The 26,412-nt window shown below is 36.4% G+C and overlaps 1 long non-coding RNA gene across 1 annotated transcript; it reads right to left on the reverse strand.

Annotated features, from left to right (window-relative positions):
• Positions 1–22,306: 22,306 nt before the first annotated feature.
• LOC131630940 (uncharacterized) lies at positions 22,307–24,110 on the reverse strand. Its single transcript, XR_009292558.1, has 3 exons — positions 23,645–24,110; positions 23,054–23,373; positions 22,307–22,531 (listed from the first exon to the last, which is right to left on the reverse strand). It is a non-coding gene; the product is annotated as an uncharacterized LOC131630940 (long non-coding RNA).
• Positions 24,111–26,412: the final 2,302 nt, after the last annotated feature.

Consider the following 26,412-nt stretch of genomic DNA (forward strand, 5'->3'; position numbering starts at 1 on the left):
TCTAACTTAGAACTAATGAAGGAAAATTTCATAGCCACTCAGACTCAGACTAATAAAGATTTCATAAACCAGAACGTGCACACCAATGAGCAAATCAAACAGTTAGTAACTAAAGTAGACGCGTTGGCCACTCACAACAAGATACTTGAGACACAAATCTCTCAAGTGGCACAACAACAAGCACCTACCGCCGCACCTGCTGGGACATTTCCGAGACAGCCACAACCCAACCCAAAAGGACACGCTCATGCTATTATTCTGCGAAGTGGTAGAGAGATGGATGAACCGACTGACCCTAGGCTTAAAAACCCTGCTATGTTTCAAAGCCCTAGGAAGACAACTGAGGAGGAAAGTAGACTCAAGGATAAACCAAGAGATCCAAAGGAGAAAGAGGACAAAGAAGGCGAGACGGAGGAAAAGGAAGCGCCATACATACCTCCACCACCTTATAAACCACCTATCCCGTACCCTCAAAGACTCGAGTAATCTAAAAACATAGGGCAGTTCAAGAAATTTTTCGAACTTCTTAAACAATTAAATATCACAATTCCGTTTACAGAAGCCATTACCCAAATGCCCTCATATGCTAAGTTCCTAAAAGAAATCCTATCGAATAAAAAGAAATTACAGGACAATGAGATTGTAACACTCACTGCCAAATGTAGTGCAATAATTCAAAATAAAATGCCTCCTAAGCTGAAAGACCCAGGAAGTTTCTCCATACCTTGCAATATAGGGAAATTTGTCATAGACAAAGCCTTGTGCGACTTAGGAGCTAGTATTAGCCTAATGCCTTTGTCCATTTGCGAGAAACTAAACATGGGAGATCTAAGACCAACCAAGATGTCAGTACAACTTGCAGACCGATCTGTCAAGTATCCTGTAGGTGTTCTTGAAAATGTACCCGTCCGCTTTGGACAATTCTACATCCCTACAGATTTCATAATTATGGACATAAAAGAAGACGTCAATACTCCTATAATCTTGGGAAGACCTTTCCTAGCTACCGCTGGAGCCATTATAGACGTAAAGAAAGGCAAGTTGACATTCGAAGTAGGCGAGGAGAAGGTCGAGTTTATTCTAACACAATTCCTTCAAGCCCCAGCTATAGATGATACATGTTATCTGGTGGATGTTATCGATGAATGTGTAAGAAAGATAGGATTATCAGAAGATTCTTACTCTGAAGTTATAAAGATTCCGATGCCCCTGATTTTCGAAGATGACAATTGGCGTCCGGAATATCGAGACGATAATTTAAGCGAATGCTTGGCTTTAACACCTAACCCTATGTCGTGCCCAAAGAAACCAGCCTTGGACCTTAAACCATTACCCAAGACTCTTAGGTATGAATATCTAGACGATGTGCGTAAAAGACCAATAATAGTCAACGCAGAGCTAGGAGCCATAGAGACCGATAAGCTATTACAAGTATTAAGGAAGTATTTATCTGCGTTAGGATATAACATTGCTGATCTTAAAGGAATAAGTCCTTCCATATGTATGCATCGCATCATGTTGGAAGAAGATTGCAAAACCTCTAGGGAGCATCAAAGAAGGATTAACCCTATCCTGAGCATAGTAGTTAAAGATGAAGTTACCAAACTTCTGAATGTTGGAATTATATATCCAATCTCGGATAGTCAGTGGGTAAGTCCGGTCCATTGTGTACCAAAGAAGGGAGGCATAACAGTTACCATAAATAAGTTAGGCGAATCTATAGACGAAAGAAAGGTGACTACAACAAGGATGTGTATTGACTATCGTAAATTGAACAAAGCCACAAGGAAAGACCATTTCCCTCTTCCATTCATTGACCAAATGCTCGAACGCTTAACAAAACATTCCTATTACTGCTACCTGGATGGTTACTCAGGATTCTTTCAAATTCCAATCCACCCTGATGACCAAGAGAAAACAACCTTCACATGCCCTTATGGAACATTCGCTTATAGACGAATGCCTTTCGGATTATGCAACGCCCCTGCGACATTTCAGAGATGCATGATGTTGATTTTCGCTGATTACATAGACAACATCATGGAAGTCTTTATGGACGACTTCTCTGTGCGTGGGGAAGATTTCGAAGGATGTCTCTAAAATCTAGAAATAGTATTGGACCGATGTGTACAAGTTAACCCCGTCATAAACTGGGAAAGTGTCACTTTATGGTTAAACAAGGGATTGTACTTGGACATGTAGTTTCCGAAAGAGGGATTGAAGTCAATAAAGCAAAGATCGAAGTAATAGAAAATCTCAAACCCCCAAAAACAGTTAGAGAGATACGGAGCTTCTTAGGACACGCAGTTTTCTATCGAAGATTCATAAAGGACTTTTCTAAGATCTCTAAACCTCTGACTAGCCTCCTAATGAAGGACGTTGAGTTTAATTTCTACGATGAATGTTTAGAAGCTTTTGAAGTACTAAAGACAACCCTTATATCCGCACCCATAATGCAACCACCCGACTGGAATTTACCATTTGAAATTATGTGTGATGCTAGCAACTATGCTGTAGGAGCAGTCTTAGGCCAAAGGAAATATAAGAAACTCCACGCAATATACTATGCAAGTAGGACCTTAGATCCTGCGCAAATGAATTACGCCACAACTGAAAAGGAACTCCTGGTAGTGGTCTTCGCATTAGATAAGTTTCGTTCCTATCTGATAGGAGCAAAGATAATAGTTTACACTGACCATGCAGCCATTAGGTATCTACTAGCTAAACAAGATGCAAAACCGAGACTATTAAGGTGAATCCTACTACTACAAGAACTTGATTTAGAAATCAAAGATAAAAAGGGAACCGAAAACATTGTAACTGACCATTTATCTAGGATGGAAGGTATTAAGACAGAAGAAACACCAATCAACGATGATTTCCCTTATGAACGCTTAATAGCACATTTAGAATCCGTAAGCGACACATTGGAACAACCTAAAGCGCAAATCGTTAAGACACTAAGCACCGGAACCACACTGCCATGGTATGCCGATTTCGTCAACTACCTAGCGGCGAGAGTGCTTCCGCCTAACATGAATTACCAACAAAAGAAGAAGTTCTTCCATGACCTTAAACAGTACTAATGGGATGAACCCTTGCTATTCAAGAGAAGCGCTGATGGGATATTCCGCAGATGTGTTCCGGAAGAAGAAATAGAAAGTATAATACATCATTGCCATGATGCCCCCTATGGTGGGCATGCAAGCACATCAAAGACATGCGCCAAGATTCTGCAAGCCGGTCTCTTTTGGCCCAACCTGTGGAAGGATGTCCACATCGCTGTTAGAAACTGCGACCGATGTCAGCGCACTGGAAACATATCTAGGCGAGATGAAATGCCACAAAAAGGCATTTTAGAAGTAGAAATCTTTGATGTGTGGGGAATAGATTTTATGGGACCTTTCCCATCTTCCTTCGGTAATAATTACATACTTGTCGCAGTCGATTCCGTATCTAAATGGATAGAAGTTGTAGCCTCACCCACAAACGATGCACAAGTAGTTATTAAGCTATTCAAAAATATAATCTTTCCAAGATTTGGTGTACCAAGATTAGTTATTAGCGACGGAGGATCCCACTTCATATCTAGAATTTTCGAAAAACTCTTAGTGAAATATGGAGTCCGACACCGTGTAGCAACACCTTATCACCCACAAACGAGTGGACAAGTCGAAGTCTCAAATAGACAAATCAAGCAAATACTTGAAAGGACTGTTGCCACATCTAGGAAGGATTGGTCAACTAAGTTACATGAAGCACTATGGGCGTATAGAACCGCCTACAAGACACCAATAGGAACCACGCCCTTCAAATTAGTATACGGTAAATCTTTTCATCTACCATTAGAACTAGAGCATAAAGCCTATTGGGCAATAAAAACCTTAAACCTAAGTTACACCGCCGCAGGCGAACGTAGGCTATTGGACATCAATGAGTTGGAAGAAATTAGATTGGATGCTTACGAGAATGCTAGGATTTACAAGGAAAGAACAAAGAAGTGGCACGATAAACACATCTCAAGGAAGGAATTCAATGATGGAGATGTGGTGTTACTATTTAATTCTCGACTTAAGCTCTTTCTAGGAAAACTTCGTTCAAGGTGGTCTGGTCCATTCGAAGTTACCAAAGTATAACCGAGTGGCGCTGTCAAAATTAAAGGAAAATTGAGCGATAGCTTCGTTGTAAACGGGCAGCGATTGAAACATTACCATATTGTTGAAAACAAAGACTACATTGAGAGTCTTAAGCTCGTAGATTTAATCGTCGAGTCGTAGAACTAACCATCGATTCTTCGAGCTTGCGACGTTAAACAAAGCGCTTTCGTGGGAGACAACCCACCTTTTAACTTTAATTTTCTTTTAAGTTATTTTAATTTTAAACTGCTTATTTTCTTTCTGCACTCTGTTTTCAAAATACTAACTCTTTGTTTTAAATCATACTAACTTAAAAACTTTTCTTTCTGATTTTAAAAACTTCCAGGGTACTAACCCCTTTTCTGACTTTAGAGATGGATTTCACTGATGACATGGTAGTTACTTTTGGGAGTGAGGATCAGCAGAGACGGTATGAGATTCTGGAACATCGTGAGATGGGTCTCACCGCTTTCTCGCATGATGCGACTCTGACAGTTCTAGGTATCCGGGAAAGTGTGCATTTTATGCTTCATCAGATTGGATGGGAGGATCTCCTTACCACCCTTACATCCACTTTCCGCAACCTGGCCTTAGAGTTTCTGAGTTCCCTCCGATATGAGCCTAGACTTGGATTAGGACTCAACAGAGGAAGAGTCTCATTCAGACTGTTTGGATTCACCCACCACTTTATCACCTGTCAGCTTGCCGAGTTACTTGGATTTCCTAAAGGCATGGATGCCTTAATGGAAGTCGATGATGAGTACTTCCCTGATAACATTGTTGACTACTTTTGGAATACCATATATGGTTGAAACCAGAATGATCTGCGACTCTCTTAGGAAATCCACAATCCCGCCATTAGGTATTTTCAGATGATTCTTGCTTTCACACTTTTTGGAAAACCTTTGGGAGATACTACGGTGACTAAGGATGAACTAGGCATTATGATGTGTGTTTTCCAAGCCATACCAGTCATGGGAGTTTCATTTATGCTTGCTAGGATGGCCACTCTGGCCCAAGATACCATCGGTCCTATCCTTGTAGGTGGTCTTGTTACTAAGATCGCCCGTGCTTTATCTTTGAGAGGCCCGCTTGCTAGGTTGATCCCTTATGGAGGATTCAAATCCATGGACATGGAGTTTTGCTTCAACAGGAGCCTGATTAGCAACTACGAGTCTCCACCTTATCAGCTTCTCGTGAACTATGATTCGGTTAATCATTTTTCTTTGCCTTGCATTAGGTTCACAAGCGTTCACAAGAAAGAGAATTGGATTTATGACTTGGAAGGACAAGGTGAGAATGACATCGAGGAAGAAGAAAGTGATCCGAGGACACCGACTGGCTACTATGACATTGATACTACACCTGATGAGGATGTGTCTATGGTCGACCACGCTGCTGCTATAGAGACCCTTCGGAACGACGTTGCTGTACTTCGTACCGATTTAGGGAGACTCCGAGGAGACTTCCACGGATTTATGAATTTGGTCATGGAAAATCTCGACAGTTTTCATCAACACTTTCAGTCCATCCCACCTCTGAAACGTGGCTCGCCCTTTACTTCTTCTTCCTTCTTTGTGATTCTTCCTCTCTAGAGCTTTACGCCAGCGTGTTTCCTGATCTTTGCCTCTTAGCTTCCATATCTGCACAATTAACACCCAAAGTGATGCAATTTGTTCTAAAATTAGCTTCGAACCTTGAAAGTTCAATTCTAACTATAAAATCCGTAAAATGCACAAGATCTATTCACTTTTAGCTCAAAAGGTAGTTAATTTAACACATTAAATTACCATTAATTCACTCCTAACAGGTATCAGTCTGGCTTCCCTTAAAACTTATTATGATGAACTCAGATTGAACGACAACTCTACCGAGGATGCAATTTTCCTCAAGACTAAGGTCTATATCATGCTAATGTTTGGTAACCTCTTATTCCCATAGTCGACAGGTAAAACTGTCAACTTTTTTTATTTAAGTAAATTTGATAGCATTAGCACGATTAGGAAGTATAGTTGGGCCTCTGCCGTTTTGGCGATGTTATACCAATCGCTTTGTAAGAACGCATACGCCGACAAGTGCATGTTCTATGGATGTGCGTTCCTCCTACAAGTATGGGGTTGGTTGAGAATGTCGACGTTATCCCCTGCAGGCAGGGACAACTACACGTTCCCTTATGCAATGAGGTACGTCTTTTTCAACGCTATCCCCTGAATGCTAACTCTCTTTTACATAAAAATATGAAATAACATGTTTGCTCTTTTTTGTTTTAGGTTTTGTGGTCCTAAATTGAATTACAGCAAGAATCCGAGGGGAAATATTATTTTGTATCAACAACAATTGGATCACCTCCGAGCTGAAGATGTATTACCACTAAACTTTTATATGATGCGTATAGATGTATTACAATCCATCTTCTTTTTTAATAATATATTATATTCTTTTCTCCTACGCAGTTTAATTGGAGACCATACTTGATGCTAGACCATGAGCCCAACGAGAGTGACCAAGAAGTTTGGACTGCGGTGACACCTATAATAAGGTTCAACATCGTGGAGATGCACCAATCTGACCGTGTGACACTCCAGTTTGGCATGCATCAACCAATCCCGGATCCCCCCACTGATCTGGGTTGTTGGCATCTGAGAAGAGTCAATCACCAATGGGATCAAACATATTATCATTCATTCGCACCTGAACTTTGTGAGATGTGGAAGCAGTGTAACACCATATTTTCATAATTTAAATTAAAATTAATTTAATTGAATTATGAGGGAATTAATTGGAATTATTGGGAAATTAAGCAAATGGGCTTGAATTGTGATTAGTAAAGAGGGGGTGTATTGGTAGGCCCTATTACTAATTAAAATGGTTTTATTTTATTTTTCACAAAATAGAGGGAATTGTGAGAAAAGGGAATAGAACCAAGAGAAAGGAGAAAAAGATGAATGTGAAAGAGAAGAGAAGCAGAGAAGTGCGAAAAGAGGAAGAGTGAAGAATCAACCTTCAGGTAAGGGGGGACTCTTCCATTTATCTTCTATTATGGTGTTATAGGAATTAGAATAGAATTGAACATGTTGTTTATACCAATTGAGTTATTCTTAGGTTGTAGAGATGTTAGGTTTTGGGGAGAATTGATTAATAATGTTGTATTGATCATGTATGGTATGAATTGGATGATTGAAATGTGTTATAAGTGTATTAATTGGTGTTCGTGGTTGTTGTTTGGTGTTATAATACATTTGGGTGCGAATCGGTATGGATTCGGGTATATACGGTGTTGGAAAAATGGTGTTTTTCTGCTACAGCAACGTAGGAATCGGTTCCCAGGTGGGAGGAACCGGGTTCCCGTATTAAAAACCAGAGGCTAAAGAATTCTATTCAGCAGGAACCGGTTCCCATGTAGGACAACCCGGTTCCTAGTAGCAAAAACCAGAGAGGAGTTTCTGAAGGGATTCAGGAACCGGTTCCCATGTAGGGAGGAACCGGGTTCTGCGTAACTTTTTCTAAAAATTACTTAACTTTGAAAACTCCTAACTTTTGAACCGTAAATCGGATTTTTATGCCGTTTTGAGTGTAGTAAAGCTAATCAAATGATTTACATTATAAAATAGTGTGTTTGGGTCGTGGTTCAAAATTATTTTAAAACACTCGCTTTTATTTGGTTGTGGTGGTTTATGCGTACAAGTACAGTAATGAAAGTTTTACCTGTTATGACGTTGTGATTGTAATTGGTGTTTGTTATACATATATTGTTGGTGTAAAATATGTATTTTATTATGGTTGAGAAATAGCATATCTGCGTGTGGCTATTGGTTATTGTATTGGTTGATGATTATGACATTCGTTGGTTAATGTGGATGATGAGAATGTTATGGTTGATACATACATTTCATAATCATTATGTGGCTGATCCTTGACGATGGTGGATCAGTGGTAGCTAATTCCCATTGTTTGGAATTAGTGAGTGGGTGTTGCCGTATCCTTGATGATGGTGGATCGGTGAATAACGTGCGATTGATATTTTATTATCTATATCTTATAACATTGGTTAAATGTGAATGAGACTCACCCTTACTGTTGTTATTTTTCAGATTGAGGAGTAGCTCTTGTACTTGGTGAGGATTAGCTCGTCAAGTAGTTCGTTTGAGTCAGTTGGGTCCGTGTCATGCTTTGGTCGTGTAACACTGAGGACGTTATTTAGAGTTATTTGTTGAACCTTTTTATTGGGTGTTTTGCTTATGTTGGTGTTTTCAAGTCGATGACTTTGGTTGTTTAATTATTCAGAATGTTAAAAGATATTTCAGCTGTGTTAACATGATTATCTGAATAATTTTGGTTTGACGTTCTCTTTAATGGCATGACATGAGTATTGTTTTTAATCATATGGAAGTTGTAATGTCATTTTCATGTTTACTCTGATTGTTGTTAAATATTTATATGGGGTATTAGAAGGGTGTTACAAGCAGCGTCTCCACCGTCTACTACAATTCCCTGTTTCCCAACTCCCGATGTATCCAACCGCAGACTACGTGAATTAGTATAGAATAGTCACAACCCCCAATATGTATGTGTCCGGCCCCTACTACCTACACGACCCCCGCCAATAGTAATACAACCAACAACCACCCCAACAACGCTAACAGAGTCAACAACGCCAACAACGTTAAACCTCCGAACACCCCTACCATGAAGAACATTAAACAACGCCAACGCCCTACCAAAATCAACCCATCCAACAACAATCATGGGGCTTCACTCAACAACTCCACGACGTCGGCCCCTCCACTAGGCAACCCATCCAACAACAATCATGGGGCTTCACTCAACAACTCCACGACGTCGGCCCCTCCACTAGGCAACCCATCCAACAACAATCATGGGGATTCACTCAACAACTCCACGACGTCGGCCCCTCCACTAGGCAACCCATCCAACAACAATCATGGGGCTTCACCCAACAACACCACGACGTCGACCCCTCCAATAGGCAACCCAGCCCCAACATGGGTCCAGATGACGAATACGACCCAAACGAGTAAATGATCACTCAATCGTCACTTTACCATACCTCCCAACAATTACAACACCAACAATATGGCTACACCACACCCCAACAATCACAACACCAACAATATGGCTACACCACACCCCAACAAACAATGCCTTTTTTCCAAGGCAACTCAAGCGCTAGGTTTTATCGACCGTATGATGCAACCCTACCGCCACGACCAATCTTTGAGGGCATGAGGACCCGACTATTTGACAGTAGGATACAAGACTACATGTCCAACGAGCGCACGGAGGGGCTAATCTGAGGCCCACCTACCCAAACACGACAAGAACAACCAAGGACTAGGGGGACAAGGGGGGGTCGTTGAGAACCTTCCCAACGGACCCGAAGAGTTCCAGATTGCGGTACTGGCGGTCAGAGGGGTCATGAATAGAATAATTTTAATGTTTTAAAAATATTCTTTTTTTTTCTGTATTTGTAATGTTTATCCCGTACTTCCCGTATTTGTAATGTTTTTCCTGTATTTCCCGTATTTGTAATGTTTCTTCCCTATTTATTTCATTAAACACTTCCTTTCTAATTATTTATTTAATAGTTTTTTTTAAATATGTTAAAACAATTTTTTTAAAAAGCAGGGACATGTTGGCGCCACCCCAGGTGGCTTAATAGTTCAAAATGAATTATGGCGCCACCCCAGGTGGCGCATATGAAGGAGTTTTTGTTAGTTAGCGCCACGACAGGTGGCTCCTACGTGTAGGTCACCTCCCAAACCTGGTCATACAGGTAATTTTCCCCAAAACCTGGTTTTTTGGATAAATTTTTTTTAAACCTGGTTATTTGGATTTTTTTCACAATGTGTAGACTACTAGTTCCTAGTAAAGTTATTTCCATGATACTGAAAACCGGACCCAAAATCGATAACTTAACCGAAAAACCGCCTTAAAATCAATAAAACCGGCCAAACCTGAGTTTATTGGATTTCGATGGTTGAACCGTATTTCAACCTTAAAAAAATGAAAGAAGAAAATGTATTTTTCTGTATTCCTTAAACAGAAAAATGCTCAAAATAAATATTGACAAAATGTAAAATAGAGAATTGAAAGGAAAGTATTTAGTTGTGTTTATTTATATAAAAGAAGAAAAACTGATATGAAGTCTTTCCGACGAGTAGCGTGCTTGCACGAGGATTTAGCCTAGGAGTCTTTCGATTTTATTGTTTTGATTAGGTAGCGAGTCTAATGCTCTGATCATGTAACACTGGGGATTTTGATCTCATGTTTTGTGTATGTTTGGAAATTGTTATCCTTATGGTGTTTGAATTGATATTTTGGATATAATGTGTTGATGGCTATGTTGCGTAATATTGAATTCATATGACATGTATAAACATGAGTTGGATATGTTATAAAATTTGGTGGATGGATATATTATGTGATATATTAATTGAAATTACTTGAGATTTATTTTTCTGCGTGCGATATGCATAAAGTATTGAAAGCATGATGTTTCAAATTGTGTTATAAGGTGGTCAGTTCATGTTTGTAGGCTTTAATTTGGGTTTTCTTTGCTATGGAAACAACATGTGACACCCTTTTGTTTATACATTTATTTACTTTGTGAATATATATATATATATATATATATATATATATATATATATATATATATATATATATATTGAATATTTTGGGGTTAGAAAAGGGGGGTTACCGCCACGTGAAAGACAGCCTGGCAAAAATGTAAAAATATTTGAAATTGCGGGGGTTTTAAACCTCCTCTAAACTAACAAAACAAAAATATTGGTTCTGAACTTTTCTTAAACACCTTGCAAGCAAGTTTGGCATATCAGTTCAACAACTCAAAAACAAGGATTGAAGCTCTAATTTTATTTTCTTTCATTTACTGCTCTATTCGTGATGAAGCAAAACTATATATTTATATACACATAATAGAACTGTGATGATGATGGCCAACGAAACTATATATGTATATACATATAATAGAACTATGATTTTATTTTCTTTCATTTACTACACCCTTTGAGATGAAGCAAAACTATACATGCTTCCTAATTTGTGGCACTATAAGCACTGCTTACTACTTTTTACTATTCAGTATTATCTTCTGGAATAGTTGGATCTATTTCTAAAGAAACAGTGAGAGGGCCTTGCGAAGTTCTGAAGAGTGTAGTAAATATCCATCTGTAGAATTCATCAGAAAAGTAGATATAGGTGAAATGACCTTCATATGGGAGTTTATCTACTACAGCTCCAGATTGTACGCGGTGCACGAAATCAGTCATTGAAGGTGGAACCATTTTATCATTCATTCCCTGTTAACATTTGCACTTCAATTTAAGACCTGCAAAGCAGCTTCCTCCATAAAGGGTTTCACATTTCCTTGCCTGATCGATTCTTCGACACCCCTTTGCCAAAATTCCTCATAGAATGGATCTTCCTCTAGTGCTTTATCTTGAACGGAGGATTCAAATCTTCCGTGAGAGGATGCATATGTACATGTAAAACAATTAAAACTCTCGGGCTATGTAATTTTAATGCATGCTTAAAATGTCTTATTATTGCCATCAATTTCAACAAAAATTTGATGATAACAATGCTATCAAATTTATGTTACTTAAGCCAAGCCAGGCCCAAGAAGAAATGAATCATATCTTAGAATGCCAACAATTTTCTGCATTTTTAACGATCTAACCATGCTTCCCTTACCCTATTTCCAAGAGATAAAGACAACCACCAATAAAAGGAAGAAAAAGAAGACGATTCACAATGAATGACTTTATACTAAAGGAGGAGACTTTACTTGGATTTCACATCAAAATTCTATGGGTTTCTTGTATTTGTCACTATGAAGAGTCGCCGAATATACTCTCGCGGGTAAGCCTTTAGCCATCAAGATTTCTTCATCTCCCTTCTCTTTTCCTCATACCCCATTAATGCATGAACCATGATGAGTAAAACCCCTTGTTTGTCCCCTCTGATTCTTCTTCCCCATCATTTAGTTTTGTTTTTTCAGATTTTGGATTCACGAGGGATTCAATGATTTGAGAGGTTATGAGTAAAATCAGAGGAATTGAGTTCTAGGGGTGGTTTCGCGCTGAAAAGATAGTGGGGAAGATGTTCTTGGGTCATGTTTCGATGGAGGAGCGCCGCCAGAGGAGATTTACAGCAGCCTTACTCTGATAACCAGGCTAGAAGGGAGAAAGAGAGTTCGAAGAGAGTGGGGTGATGTTCTTGGGTCATGTTTAACCCCCGCACTGTCTTCCACATGGCGTGCCACGTCAGCCTCCGTTAGTGGAAACTAATGGGAGTAACCAATGTTGGCAACAAAAAATTTTGTGAGGATCATTCATTGAAGAAAAATTTTAGAGGGTCTAAAACTACAGGGTCGCATATTTACAAGAATCCCAGACATATTTAATCCTTTGAATAATAACAGCCTACATGGGGAGTTTCCATCATAACTGTGCAAATTTTCTGCTTTGTAGATCCTGGACTTCACTAACAACTTACTGAAGTGTTCAATCCCTCACTACATTTGAAATCTCAAACATTGATTCAAGGAAGGAAACTAATGAGTTCTTTAGTTCCCGGAAAGTCGAGGAATTTTGAATGGTATGATCAATATGTCAGCTAAATCATTAAAGTCGGACTATATCATTATACAAGAAATCTAAAACCAATGGCCAATGTGGATTTTTCAAACAACAATTTGAGTGGACGAATTTCTAAATGAATAACTCTTCTTGCTACTTTCTAAGCCCTACGTCTGTTACACGTTCATATATTAGGTGAAACTTATAAGCATATGGGACATGAGAAGTTGTTTTTTTACTTAGTGGTATTCTCTGGATTTCGTAGTGGCTTTTGGGATGTGATTGGAGTTTTGTTTTTCAAAAAAGATTTGAGGCATGCTTACCATAACACTCTAATATCTAGATTATTTATTTAACGGGTCATTTAATTGATTTAGTACGAATATGTGAGTTAGTGTGAGTATTGTGATTAAATTTGGAGTCTATGCGATGCTTTGATAAATGTGACGTGTAATGTCTATGCATGATGTATGTGGGGTAATATTGAATAAGGCGTTAACTAGAATTGTATAATTACTTAGAATTTCTAATTAGCGTTAGTATTTAATTAAATAAATAGTATACAATAATATGGTGTAGAAAATTTGAGGGTAAGTTAAGAGGTTAAGTGAGTAGAACAAAGCCACGGGGAATTTTCCCTCTGGGCCGCCAACGAATGAAGCAGCAAAATCTCATAATCGCTCAATTTGTTGGGGGAGCTCTAGGTGACTTGGAAGCGAGAAGAACGCTCCTAGGGCGCCAGACAAGCAGTCTCTATCATTTTCTTAAAACTGCTGTAACTTGCATTTTCGAACTCCGTTTGACGCGATGTTTTAAATGTTAGAAAGCTGACAAGATGAACTACACTTTGTTAAAATAAAATGAACCGTATGATCTATTTTTCCAGTGAGTGTACTATGATGAAGTGATGTGATTATGCCTTAATGCAATATGAGGTATTTTCCTATGATGAAATGAAGGGATATTGATAATAATGTTATGTATAATATGAAGCATGTGATGAATATTATGAATATTATATAAATGGTGGTGCGTTTTGATTAGCAGTGGTCACATTTATCTTGTTTTTGTGCATCATGCATTCATGTCATATATAAGGATGTTTGCTGCACAATTGGTCCAATGATGGTCTCAATCCTATAGTGTGGATAAAGTGCAATAATGTAAAGAGCTCTAGTTCCAAGCAGGAGCTGATCCTATTCATGGGGATATTTGGAAGTTTTGGTACCACATGCATGAGTCAATAATGATGCATTGCATTCTTCGTGACAGTACATAATGTTTGATTAAGTGATGACTTGATGATGTGAGAATAAATTATGTTTTGGTAGTGATTGTGAACTGATTACATTATTAAGTTGCGCATGATGTATTGATGTGAAGGTGTGTAGTGTGATTATTTATATGTATGATATCTTGATGACCGTAGTGTATCTACTATATTTATTTCTTATATCATTTATAATGATTATGAATTACTCATCCTTTCTGTTTGAATGTTACCTCCACGTGAGTAACGTGCAAGTGATCAGGAATAGCTTATTGAAGCCTATAGGATAGAATGAGTCGTTATTTTGAGATGATGAGTTGCTTGTCAAGGTGTTTAATTGTTTTGACTTATGATTCATGAACAAAGAAGAATGAGGAAGTTTTCACAAAGTATTTAATAGAGATATTTTGACTTATAAATAATTTGAAAATCCATGTTACGGAGCATGATTTGTCATTTGATATTTGTAAGAAGATGTGACACTCGTAAATATAGTTTTATTTGATTTTATTTGTTGTAATATACGTACGGTTTATATGTGGGTTGAAATGGGTGTTATACTTATTTTAGATGGATTGAAGAGGTAGTGCATAGGTAGATGTGACATTAAAACAGGAGACAACAAGGTACAAAAAAAGATGTACCGTAATTCCTGTTTGACTATTTTTTCCATCAGGCCTGGTTCCGCGGCGAGCATATTTTTTGAAGAAGGCCGATGCAGCCTCAAGTGTTAGTATATGTGTTTGGCGATATTTTCATTGAACTATTATGAGCAATAGTGTGTCGGATCGGCTAAAGCATACAAGACAATTACAAATGTTTCACTTTAGGTGACTGGAATTATTTTTGATGATATGGCTCGGACAGTAGCGGGTTGTATCAGTTGAAGCATATCACTCAGTTACAATTATCAATGTTAGGTGCTTTTTAGTATATGTTTTTACTTTGCAGCATATGTTTTTACTTTGCAGCATGAATGCTTTTTAAAAATCTACACATGTGATGTTTGTTACTGAATGTAGGATTTGGGTTTGAATGTAACAAAGCCTTTGAAACTCTGAAAAATCAAAACATAAAAAATTTCAAAACCAAAAACAAACAAGAAACCTGCCCATGAATATTATTAGCATTTGACCCAAAAGAATTAACAAGATCCGCAAAGAGTCTAAGAAAAGTAGGCAAAGAACAACCATGAACAATTGCTCCCAAAGTTCCCAATTGTCATTAGAACATAATCCAACCCATCCTGCGAAGTTACCGGCGGATTTTTAAATTAGATTTTTATTCAATATTAAGGTTCCGCAGAAAAAAATCACAGGTGATTCTTCGGAATTTGCTGCGAATTTGTATTCCGTAAGAAACTTTTATTTTACTTAATAAAGCTGTAAGAAAATCCGCAAGTATATCTGTGGATAATTTTCCGCAGAAAATTCCGCAGATAAACTGTGTATTTCTGACTTATCAATATTCTTTACTGGTACTATTGCTTTACATCAATATTGTTTACTATTTCAATTTCATATTGTTTTTATTATGTTTCCTTCAAACTTTGACCTACGTTAACATCCTCTTCATTTATATGACTCTTTATTTTTTCATTGTTTACTATATTTTCGTGTCTAAAGAAATACGTATATCTAAAACATATGATATATAATTAGGAATTATTTAATTTTATACGTATAAATCATTATTTAATTCTCTTAGAAATCCCAGTGCCTATGTGTTGTTGGTGCAAAACGTAACCACGATATAAATAATATTTTTCATGATATTAAAACAACTTCAATAATGAATTTTTTCAATATACCTTAGAAAAATACTTTTATTTTTCTCTTTTCTCATACGAAATTAATTGTGTTTCTTAATTTTTGAGAAATTTCCAAAATTTCATTATTTGAGCTAGAGGAAGTATTTATAATAAACTAGTAGTAATGTCACTACTAGAAATATTGAGTTTTATTGCGGAAAAAATTCTGCAGATATACATACGAATTTTACTGCGACTTTAATAAATAAAATATATCTTCCTGCAAAAAATAAATTTGCAGCAAATTTCACAGGTAACCTACAGAAATTACATTTTCAACAAAATATAACCTGCATTTCTGCATCCTAGAGAAATTCGTAAGAAACTTACCTGCGAACTTAGCTGGAAATATTCGTATAGATTTTTTAATTATACAAAGTAAAAAAAAATTATTTTAAGTTAAAACAATAATGGACTTTGTTTAAGTTTAATCAAAATTAGTTTTTAATCAATTTTTAAGTTTTAAATCAGCTCGATCTTCATTATTTTTATTCTATTTTAAATTGGAAAAGAATGATCGAGTTTTTATCCGACTTTTGGTTTAGTTTGTATTGTTAGTTTAATCAGATTTTTTCATCCGCTTACACCCTAATCATGTGTCGTGGCAATGTATCAAACAAGCTTCACAATTTTTAAAACATATTTTCACCAAATTTATCTGAAGTCAAATTTAAAGTACATCTCATTAATTTATATTGAATAATTAAAATATTTTTAGAAGTATTATTAAATAACATATTTTAATAAAATAAGATGACAAGATGATAATTAACATATAAAACAAGATGACAAGATGATAAATAAGATGACAAGATGATAAATAACATATTTTAATAACATATATATATATATATATATATATATATATATATATATATATATATATATATATATATATATATATATATATATATATATATGATATATATGATATATGTAACACCCTTCTAAACCCCGCGGTAATTAAATAAAAATTTCAGAGTAAACATGAAAACAAGCGTGCCACAGTTCAATAAAACAATTTATTATAACTCACTTGTCATGCTTCACTAGTGAACAATCATCAATTCAATAAAATCATGTTTCTACACAACGGAATATTCATCATACGGATAAGCATAACATCATCTATGCAATATCCCATCGTCAAGTCTATGAGTAACATCATTCAATACTCAAACCATCATCTTTATAATCATCATCAAAGTATGTTTATATACATTAGCATTATTCAAATACAATCAATCATCATCATCATTACTAGGAACATACATGTATCTGCATCAATCCTCATCATCATCATTCATAAGGAGCATACATTTATTCACATACACTTCTCAACAATCATCACATAATTATGTTTTCAAACACATCTTATATTGTCACATTTCATCATACATGGCAACAGTACATCATCCATCAAACTAACAAAATATTCACATCATACTCATATCCTCGCATAGGATGTCTCATAAGTTTCATCATACAATTCAAACAAATCATCATATGACTCATCTTTTAAACATAGCATATATCGTCATATCTTATCATATATGTCCACAACACATCATACATCAAAACAAGTAAATGATGATAAAATAAATTCAATATAATGCTCATTTCATCATTATAACACAAAGAATATTTCATAAGCTTTCATCCTGCTCGAAACGACACTTAAAACAGACCAACAGTTCGAAAGTTATGCATTCTTTAAACTTTAAAAAAATCACTAACAGCACGCGGCGCCACACATTGTTCGCGACGCGCTGCCAGGAAACGACACCTTCGCGGCGCCAAAAAGGGGCGCGACGCGAACTGAGTGAAACAATTTTCCTTAAGTTTTCTACCAAGCAGTTCGCGGCGCCAATAATTGGACGCGGCGCGAACTGACCAGGTTAGAGATCCCAATCGCAAATGACAGCATACGAACCTGAATCCCAAATTCCTCAACCTCAACCAAATCGATTCAAGTTGATCAAACATCACAAAAAAGCCACACAACATATATCATACACACATATAACATATATTTTGCATCATCAAACATCATACAACACCAAATTCATGGGATTCATCAAAACAGATAATTATCAACAAACATCCCAAAATCCAAACTCTATCATTCGACTCAATTGACATGAAATAATATACCTATATCAGTCCTATTATCCATAACCCGATAATAGATGTTATTCGGAAGAGTCCCCCCTTACCTTAGCCAAGAATATGAACTTTTCCCGTTCTTCCCCAACAAACCTGTAAGCCATCTTTCCTCAAATTCAGCAAGAATCTCCAATCTTCAAACTCGCTAATCTCCCTCATCACGAACTTCCCTGACACGAATTAATATATCAGATCGAAGGAAATTTCGTGTAGAATCCGAATCTTCAAGAATTACCTGATTTGGAGCTACAAGCAGAGAGTTATGGCTCGTTTTGTGAAGGCTGCACCATGAATACGAAAATAGGTCTTTGTCCATGAGCTCTCTCCTTCTTCCTCTTAGGTTTTCCTCTTCTATTCTCCAATTTCCTTCTTTTTCTTATTTTATGAAAATATATTATAATTTTAGAAAAGGCTTACTAACACCACACTTGGCCCAATAGTCCATCTCATAATTCTTTTCAAATAATTCCACAAAATACCAAATAATTCTAAATAATAATTTAATTTCCGATTAAATTAAAATTAGAAAATATGGGGTGTTACAATATAACTTATTTTCATTTAAACAAATTATATGTTACATTACATTAAATTTAAAAAAATAGAGAAAGAGTTATCTATCGTTATCGGGACCCTCTCGAACATTCACATGCCACTCTCGTCTCTTCACTATCAATCGTCATTCGCGTACTCACCGTCGTTCACTGTTCTTGTCACTGTTTGAATTCTCATTCCGTTCAACTTTCTAATCATAATTCTATGTACATATTTGGAAATCATGTATCTTCGATTTCACATATTCTTTTCCACTTAAAACTTTCTTGTAGAAAATTTCAGATGAAGTTTAACAAGGAATTATAATTTCTGAAGATATATCCTATTCTAAAAACTAGGAGTTGTTAATCAGGTATTTGATAAAAGTAAATCCTACTAGACTCTGATAGCAAGCAAGATTCAAGCATGTCTAATCATATTCTAATAGTGACGTCAAACTCTTAGATAATGATTCTGACAATTCTAATTAGATTCCAATAATGTTTTAATTAGGAAAGTATTCCTTTAATATTGATTCAATTTTTTTATGTAGCAAAATTATTTTATAAGTCTTAAACTTAGGGGGAGTCCCAGAACAAGATGAGATAATTTTTTATTGTATAAAACTAACGGGAAGCTTGCTACTTCACTCTAATATGTTTTATGTGATTAAACCAATTAAATATTGTTCATCAAAATATATGGTTTTTTCATCATCAAAAAGGGGAGATTGTAAAAGCAAGATTTGGAGAACAATTTTGTACGCTGATTTTTTTTTCTAGTGTGTAGCTAAGTGTAAACAGGTTCTGACTTTGAAGAAGTAACATATGACGTCATCAATTTCTGAACACAACACACTCCGACTCTAAAGAGATATCAAAAGTTTGCTATACAAAGAAAAGTCAAGTTATGGAATACTCTTTAACAATGCTTCAAAAAGAATGATCATCATAAGTTCTCTAATAAAGGAACTTCTGAAGATTTTCAAGCTATGATATTCTGCAATCATAAGTTTTGAAGACCAAATTTCACAAGTTTCAAATGATTCCCTCCTCCTCTTTTGTAGACAAAGCCACACAGGGAACTATGAAAAAACGTCATCATTGCCATCATTGCCTAGGACTTCTAGACTCCCCTAGATCATAATGACAACCGCCATGTGTAACACGCTAGCCAACACTGTCATAATAACACCTTACAGCTGCCATGCGTAACACTCCTAAACAGCATTCCCCATTATGTTTTACGACTCCCTATCTCCTCGGTTACATAACCTCTCGGGGTTCCATGCCATAGGGGTCGTAGATCTAACTCCTCGGCACAGTACCATGGACGTCCATCTCCACCTCCAAAAATCTAAACACACCAAGGTTGTCACCTCGACCATCCTCTAGGAAACAAGCCTATGATCCCCTCTAGCCAGAAGCTCGATCAATTTGTTTGTCACAAACTTAATCTCGAAGTCTGCGTGGTTCTCCACGACCTCCGAGATGATTCAGGTCATCACTTCTAACAGAAGCAACGACTAGGGGGGCTCCTGTTTTGGACTGGGCCGAGCAGGCCCAAGGATGGCAGGGCCAATTCCATGTTTGTGCCCAAATGCACTTGTTTTCCTTAATGACCGTTGGAGCATCATCCCCACGTGCTCCATGAAGAGCACGTGGTCACCCACCAGCGGGAATTTTGGTCATCACCTCATAACCCTACGGTCGGTTTAACCAGGATATGACTCACTTGCTGACTCTGCCCTACCCCGTGGCATCCTGGAAGTTTCCTTGGTTTTGGGCCTCCAACAATTCAGCCCAAAATAGGGAAATCTTGGCCCCGCGCTGTGGGCTATAAATACCCCCTTTCACTAGAGGGTCAGGTATTCATTCACTCTCACCTATTCTCTGAACTTGCTCTTATTTGCTCTCTTTCTTACTTTAGCATCGGAGTACCTTGCAGGTACACCCCTCATTCACTTAAAATTCCAGGAGTTGAAAGACATTGACGATCCAGTCATATCAGGTACGATCACTTACCATGATTACATAAAAAATATGAGTAATTTAAATTACTGTCAAAATTGTCTTTTATTTAACTTTTCACTAACCATAATTTCACAATTTAAATGTTATTAATAAGTTGTCACAAGTATAGAGGAAATTGGGCAGAATGAAACATATTTGTAATGTTATAAATATGAACCTATTTTTTCATGTGATATTACTAAAATTAGAACACAAAATTGAAAAATAGTTGATCTATTTAAACATCATTAGAAAGGGTGAAACCAGAGAAAAACTAACAAACAAGTTGTCTCATTTTATTTTTTATTTTTTATTTAGTTGGAATTATTTTTGTCCTTTGTCAGTGTAGTTTATTTTTAATAGTCCGAGGAACGGTCAAATACAGGTTATTAAGTATATTTGTCACTTTATAGTTAGTCTATTATCATGTGGTTAAAGATGTGTCCCTAAGGTGTTACATCCTAAGAAAGAGTTTGACCCTTATAACTTCTAAAATAGTCATTACTTTTGAAGGAAACAAAAATCATGGTTGTAACTTCAAAATTCTATACATTTTGAATTGATTTTTCCTATATTAATTCTTTAATTTAACTTTTCTTACAGATGCCTATATCATGGTGGGTGGTTCCCTAGTGGCTTTTATAGATGGAGTAGCATTGGCGACTGCAACCGAGGCCTACTTCAATAGCTAAGTGTATTCCTCTACGCCCTTAGGGGAAGAGAAGATTGGAATTGGAGTTATTATAGGAAAAGATACTATTCGGTCATTTGAATTACATTTAAAAAGTTTAAGATCGTATATGTAAAATGGAAGTGATTTTATTAAATTGGTTGGTAAATAATTAGCAGCCATGAGACATTTAAGTGAACCAACTTTAAATTAGAAATTTTTATAGAACAAAATAAGTGTGCATGTTACAATATAATCAAATAAAAAATAATGAGTACATTCAATGCCGATTTTTAGAAGGAAAAAGGTGCCTTTTGGAAGGGGTTTTCCTTCCAAAAAATTCTTAGTCATCACGAGCGATCTCTCTCGTTGAGAAATGCAGTTGAATGACTGTTGCACCCCAAAATTTGCCCATCTATTTTTATTTTATAACTAGCTTATTGCATCATAATCATTCGCATATTAGGCCATCTAGCTCCTAATGCATTCAATAATCAATAAATCGGGCATGGGATCAAGGATTTTGAAAGTTACGGCTTCTCCATTAATTTGAGGCTCTAATTCAGGCTTGATTCATCTTAGTTATTCTTTGAGTATTGGACTATGAAGGCTATGTTTAGATTCAGGGTTATTGTTATGGAAAGACCTCCCTCTATGCTTCAAATCTCGTCTTCAGGGAGAAATTTTGTCAAGACAAAAGGGATCTATGGATTGATTTGCAAAGAGTAAGTTAGAGCGCAAGGATGAGGTTACAGATTCATTTTTTGTGATCAAAGTATTATTATTACTTGCCGCTTGCTATGTGGGTGTGGCCTGAAAAAGATTGGAATTAAAGTCAAGAATTCGTTAATGCAAGATTTTCCCTAATATTCGAGATTTGGATCAAAGATCATATTGGAAAATTCAAATTACAAAAAGTAAGAAGTAGATAAGTTCGGAATTTTCGAGTGGCGAGATTCCACATCAAGTGATCGTGTTTTTTTTATCTCATGAACATCATTCCTATTGGATTTCCTCAACTCAAATGTGCAAAGATGAATGAGAAATCGAATTAATTATTTGGGAAGCAGGCTACAAGTATAAAAATTCAGAAATTCAAATTTTATTACAATGTTGAGAGGTATTCATTACAAAGTTACAAAGTTGCAGTACAAAAACTACAAAAGAAAAAAAAAAGCTTAAGCTTATGCCACGAGGGGTTAAACTCTATCAATCTCCATTCGTGATCAGTCGCTGCCCATAAAAATCCTTCGAACTATCCGAGCATTTTTTATCTTCAAGACATCACATGGATAATTCCAATTAAAACCTGCACATTAACCAAACCAGTCCACATCACATATCCAAACATGAACAAAAATCCACAAATAGCAACCTACACATACACTACATCCAGACAATAAAAGAAAACTGCCAGCAAAATACACTAACAACCTAACCATTCTTTAGCCTTTCATAACAGCATCATAACCCTCTTCATTCAGTTTTACATGACTATTAATACTAACATTTAACACTCTTCCCGACCCCTAACTTCTGATTCAATCTAACAGTAACTTTTTCTGCATTTTGTTTTAACAGAATAACATTTCATAACTAACCCTTAAACCCCTATTTTTAACTAACCTCAACAGTTTGGTAACTAACTTATTTTCAACCTAACTAACTTCCAAACAGCCATAACAGAAACTCATAACCCTAACTGCTTCTAACCAATCCTATAACAACATCTAACTGACTATAACCAACCCTAACAACCTCATAACAGAATCAGTTATTTATCTCTAACAGACCTAACTGAATTCTAACAGAAATCAGAAAAGGAACTGACCTGAAGAATCTCTATATAACAGGATGTTCTTCATTCTTCAAGGCTCTGGATTCATTCTACACACTTCTCACCCTTCTCATCTTCCACTCCATTCTCTTCCATCCTCCAACCATAACCACTCTCGACTCATTCTCCATTTTTTCTCCCCACTTCATCGCCACCTCCACAATGCTTCCATTCTCAGTGCTTCAAGCTCCCTCTTCACTTCTCACTCTCTCGGCTACATCATTCTTCATCATCTTCACCATCAATAATCAGCACCTCCAGTGAGTTCCAGGATCTTCATAGCTTCATACATCATCATCATCTTCAATTCACACCTGCAAAATCAACACACAAAAAAACTCAGAAAATCAACCTTCATCATTCATTCTTGAATAAGTAGAAGAATCACGATCTTCCTCACACGAAAATCTTCGAACAACTTCGGTTCTCTCATTATCTCAGAATCTCTCAGTCTCAACCACGAACTCATCATCTTCACACTACTCAACAACAATCAATCATTCGCGTATAACAACAAAAACTCAAGAATCGAATAGAAGAAGACGAAGTAGAAGCAATTGAAAGCGCAAGATTCGCGAGGTTTACCTGAATCATTGACTTCTTCATCGATTGCGCATTCGGGGCTCTTATTATCTCCTCTCTGGTCTTCTTCCGCAGTCATCTTCAACTCGCACCTCAGGTAAACTCTCTGAGTCTGCGTTCTTCATTTCTTCACTTGTTCTTGTTGTTATTATGTAGAGTAACGATCCGTGAACATTTCCCCCATGGCTTCAACTTGAATATATCCCTCGCCTCTATGCAATTTCATTTCTTAGTCTTCTAGGGTTTTCGTTTGAGCATTAGGTCTAAGGAATTCATTGCGGAATCGGTCCGAAAGGGTTAGAGATTTGAAAAGAGGGCGTGATTGGAGTGAGGATAGGTGTTTGGTTATCGGTTTTGTTCGGGCTCCGCCGCCTCCGGCGCGGCGGAGCGATTTCCGGCGAGAGAGAAGATACGAGAGTAAGAGAAAGAGGAGCTCGTGGAAGCTGAAACGGCACTCACACAACTCTAACTTATCCCCTTTCATTTTCTGTTTTTTTTCAAGATAGTTAATTGAATTAATCAGTATTAATTGAGCTTAAATTGATGTTAATTGAGATTAATCGAATTTAAGTGTCTTAAAAATTCTGATATAGAATAACTAATTTGTTTTTAATTAAATCTGAATATGATAATCATCTTGGATCAAAACACCTTGGGCCAATTTCAATTTCACACCCCCTGTGGCCCATGTATCTTCTGTTTTTGGCGCTGAAAGATTGTAACAAAACATATCACCCTAGGCCAGATCACCATGGGCCTGCGCCCAGATTACTCTTCACACCCCATTGCTATTCACCGTATAATTCAGATTACACCCCCCTGTTTCCCTTTTTTAGATTTAGGTAATTAGATTTATTCCTATTTCTTTTAGATAATAAAAATGCTTATTTTTAGACCTTAATACTAATTTTTGACATAGACAATAATCAAAAAAATATTAGTTTTTAGGCTATTTGTTTTTAGTCTTTTTACTTGACTTGTAATTCAATTTCTCTCATAAAATTCAACATAAAAATAATAGTACTTTTAACTCACTTTTGTGCTATATTTTGACTTGTTCTATTTCATGCTCTTGTACTATTTTCATGTATCCTACTTGTTGACTTCTAATTGTGATCTTTATTTTCATATTCTTTTATTCCTAACCTTAGGTAGAAACCATGATAACATTAGGTAGAAATTCCCTTCATACTTAGGCTAGTTTCTTTTCCTTTTCAACATTAAAACATCTAATAAATATCAAAATAAAATCCCTTTAAAAAATACAAAGAAAACACTTAATAAAACATTAATAAAAAAGTGAAAATCATTAAAAAGGGAATGGAAGCTTGAATCTCCCTTGCTTTAGGGAATCATTCGAGTGCTTGGATGTCCCTTGCTTTAGGGAACCATTCGAGCGTAAGTTCTCAATTTCTAAAAAACACAAACCAAAGAGCAACTCGAGTCTCCCTTGCTTTAGGGTGCCACTTGAACGCTCAAACTCTTTTCTCTATCTCGCCTCCGAGGCATTCTTTAATCGAACACGTTATTTCCGCTCCATTCCCAGCTTAAGACTCCAGAGGTCGAGCAGCGGAGTGCGAATGTAACTTCGTCCACTAAAAAACACAAAAACAAACAAAAACTAAAGAGCCGAACTACGGCGCTCTGATTCCTGAAAAGGATACGTAGGCATTAGGTCGCGGGGCCTAAGCGAGCACAACTATTTAAAAACCTTATTTTCCCCGTGTTTCTTTTCTTTTATTTGCATGCATTCCCTTAGTAATTAAGCTTTAGATTTATACACCCTTTAGATAGCAACAAACATAGGTGGATACCATCGAGTACGATGGGCGTGAGGGGTGCTAGCACCTTCCCCTTGCGTAACCGACTCCCGTACCTTATCTCTGGTCGAAAGACCTCATTCTTATTCACCTTAGGTTTTCTGATATTCCTTTCCCTCTTTGGGATAAATATATTGGTGGCGACTCTGTTCATTTTCGCGAGCGTGCGACAATGACCTCTACCCTTTATTGTAGCAAAATATAGGATATCCCCGTATACTTGAGTCCAACCCGCCACCTTTACCATCAAATATCAAAATAAGTTAGTTTTACAAGTATAAATATAAATAAATATAAGCAAGTAAAGTGACAATTAAAAGGTTTATAAAAAAGAGAAGATAAAAATTAGTTATTCATATAAGTTTAGAAATTGGTTCATAATTCACAAACATGTAATATTTTTTACAGTCAAGTAGGATATATATTTACCTGACCATGTTGAAATCCATGTCCCCGTAAAGGGAATGACAACATGAGCATCACCACTGTAAGCAAAAAAAACAAGCTTTGCTTAGTCAAAAGAATTTAATATTAAATAAATAGTAAAAACATCGTATTACAATATTACCTATAAGCTAGTATCCTGACACCTGACCTAACAAGTGTTCCTAGTATTGAGGAGGTTGGGTTGAACTGTTCACGGGGATTATAGAATAAAACCCTAATACAATATGGAAGTGAAATTAGTATCAAGATTCAAATTTTATAAATTTAAAAAGTTATCCACTACATAACAACATGACTATTAAAATAAGTTTTTTGAAAAAACCAATACAATTTAGCAAATCAAAGGAAAGCAACATGATTAATTATTAACACAATATAATTTAATTTCGAAAAGAGACCAATGCATGAAAAAAAAAACTATGATTAAAGAATCTAAACAGAGGCATATTGAAATTACTTAAGGTGGAAATAATAGTGATTTAATGACATCTGTGATGGAAGAAC

The sequence above is a fragment of the Vicia villosa genome, unplaced genomic scaffold (genome assembly GCF_029867415.1).
Source record: "Vicia villosa cultivar HV-30 ecotype Madison, WI unplaced genomic scaffold, Vvil1.0 ctg.000752F_1_1, whole genome shotgun sequence".
In the NCBI taxonomy this organism is placed as follows: Eukaryota; Viridiplantae; Streptophyta; class Magnoliopsida; order Fabales; family Fabaceae; genus Vicia; species Vicia villosa.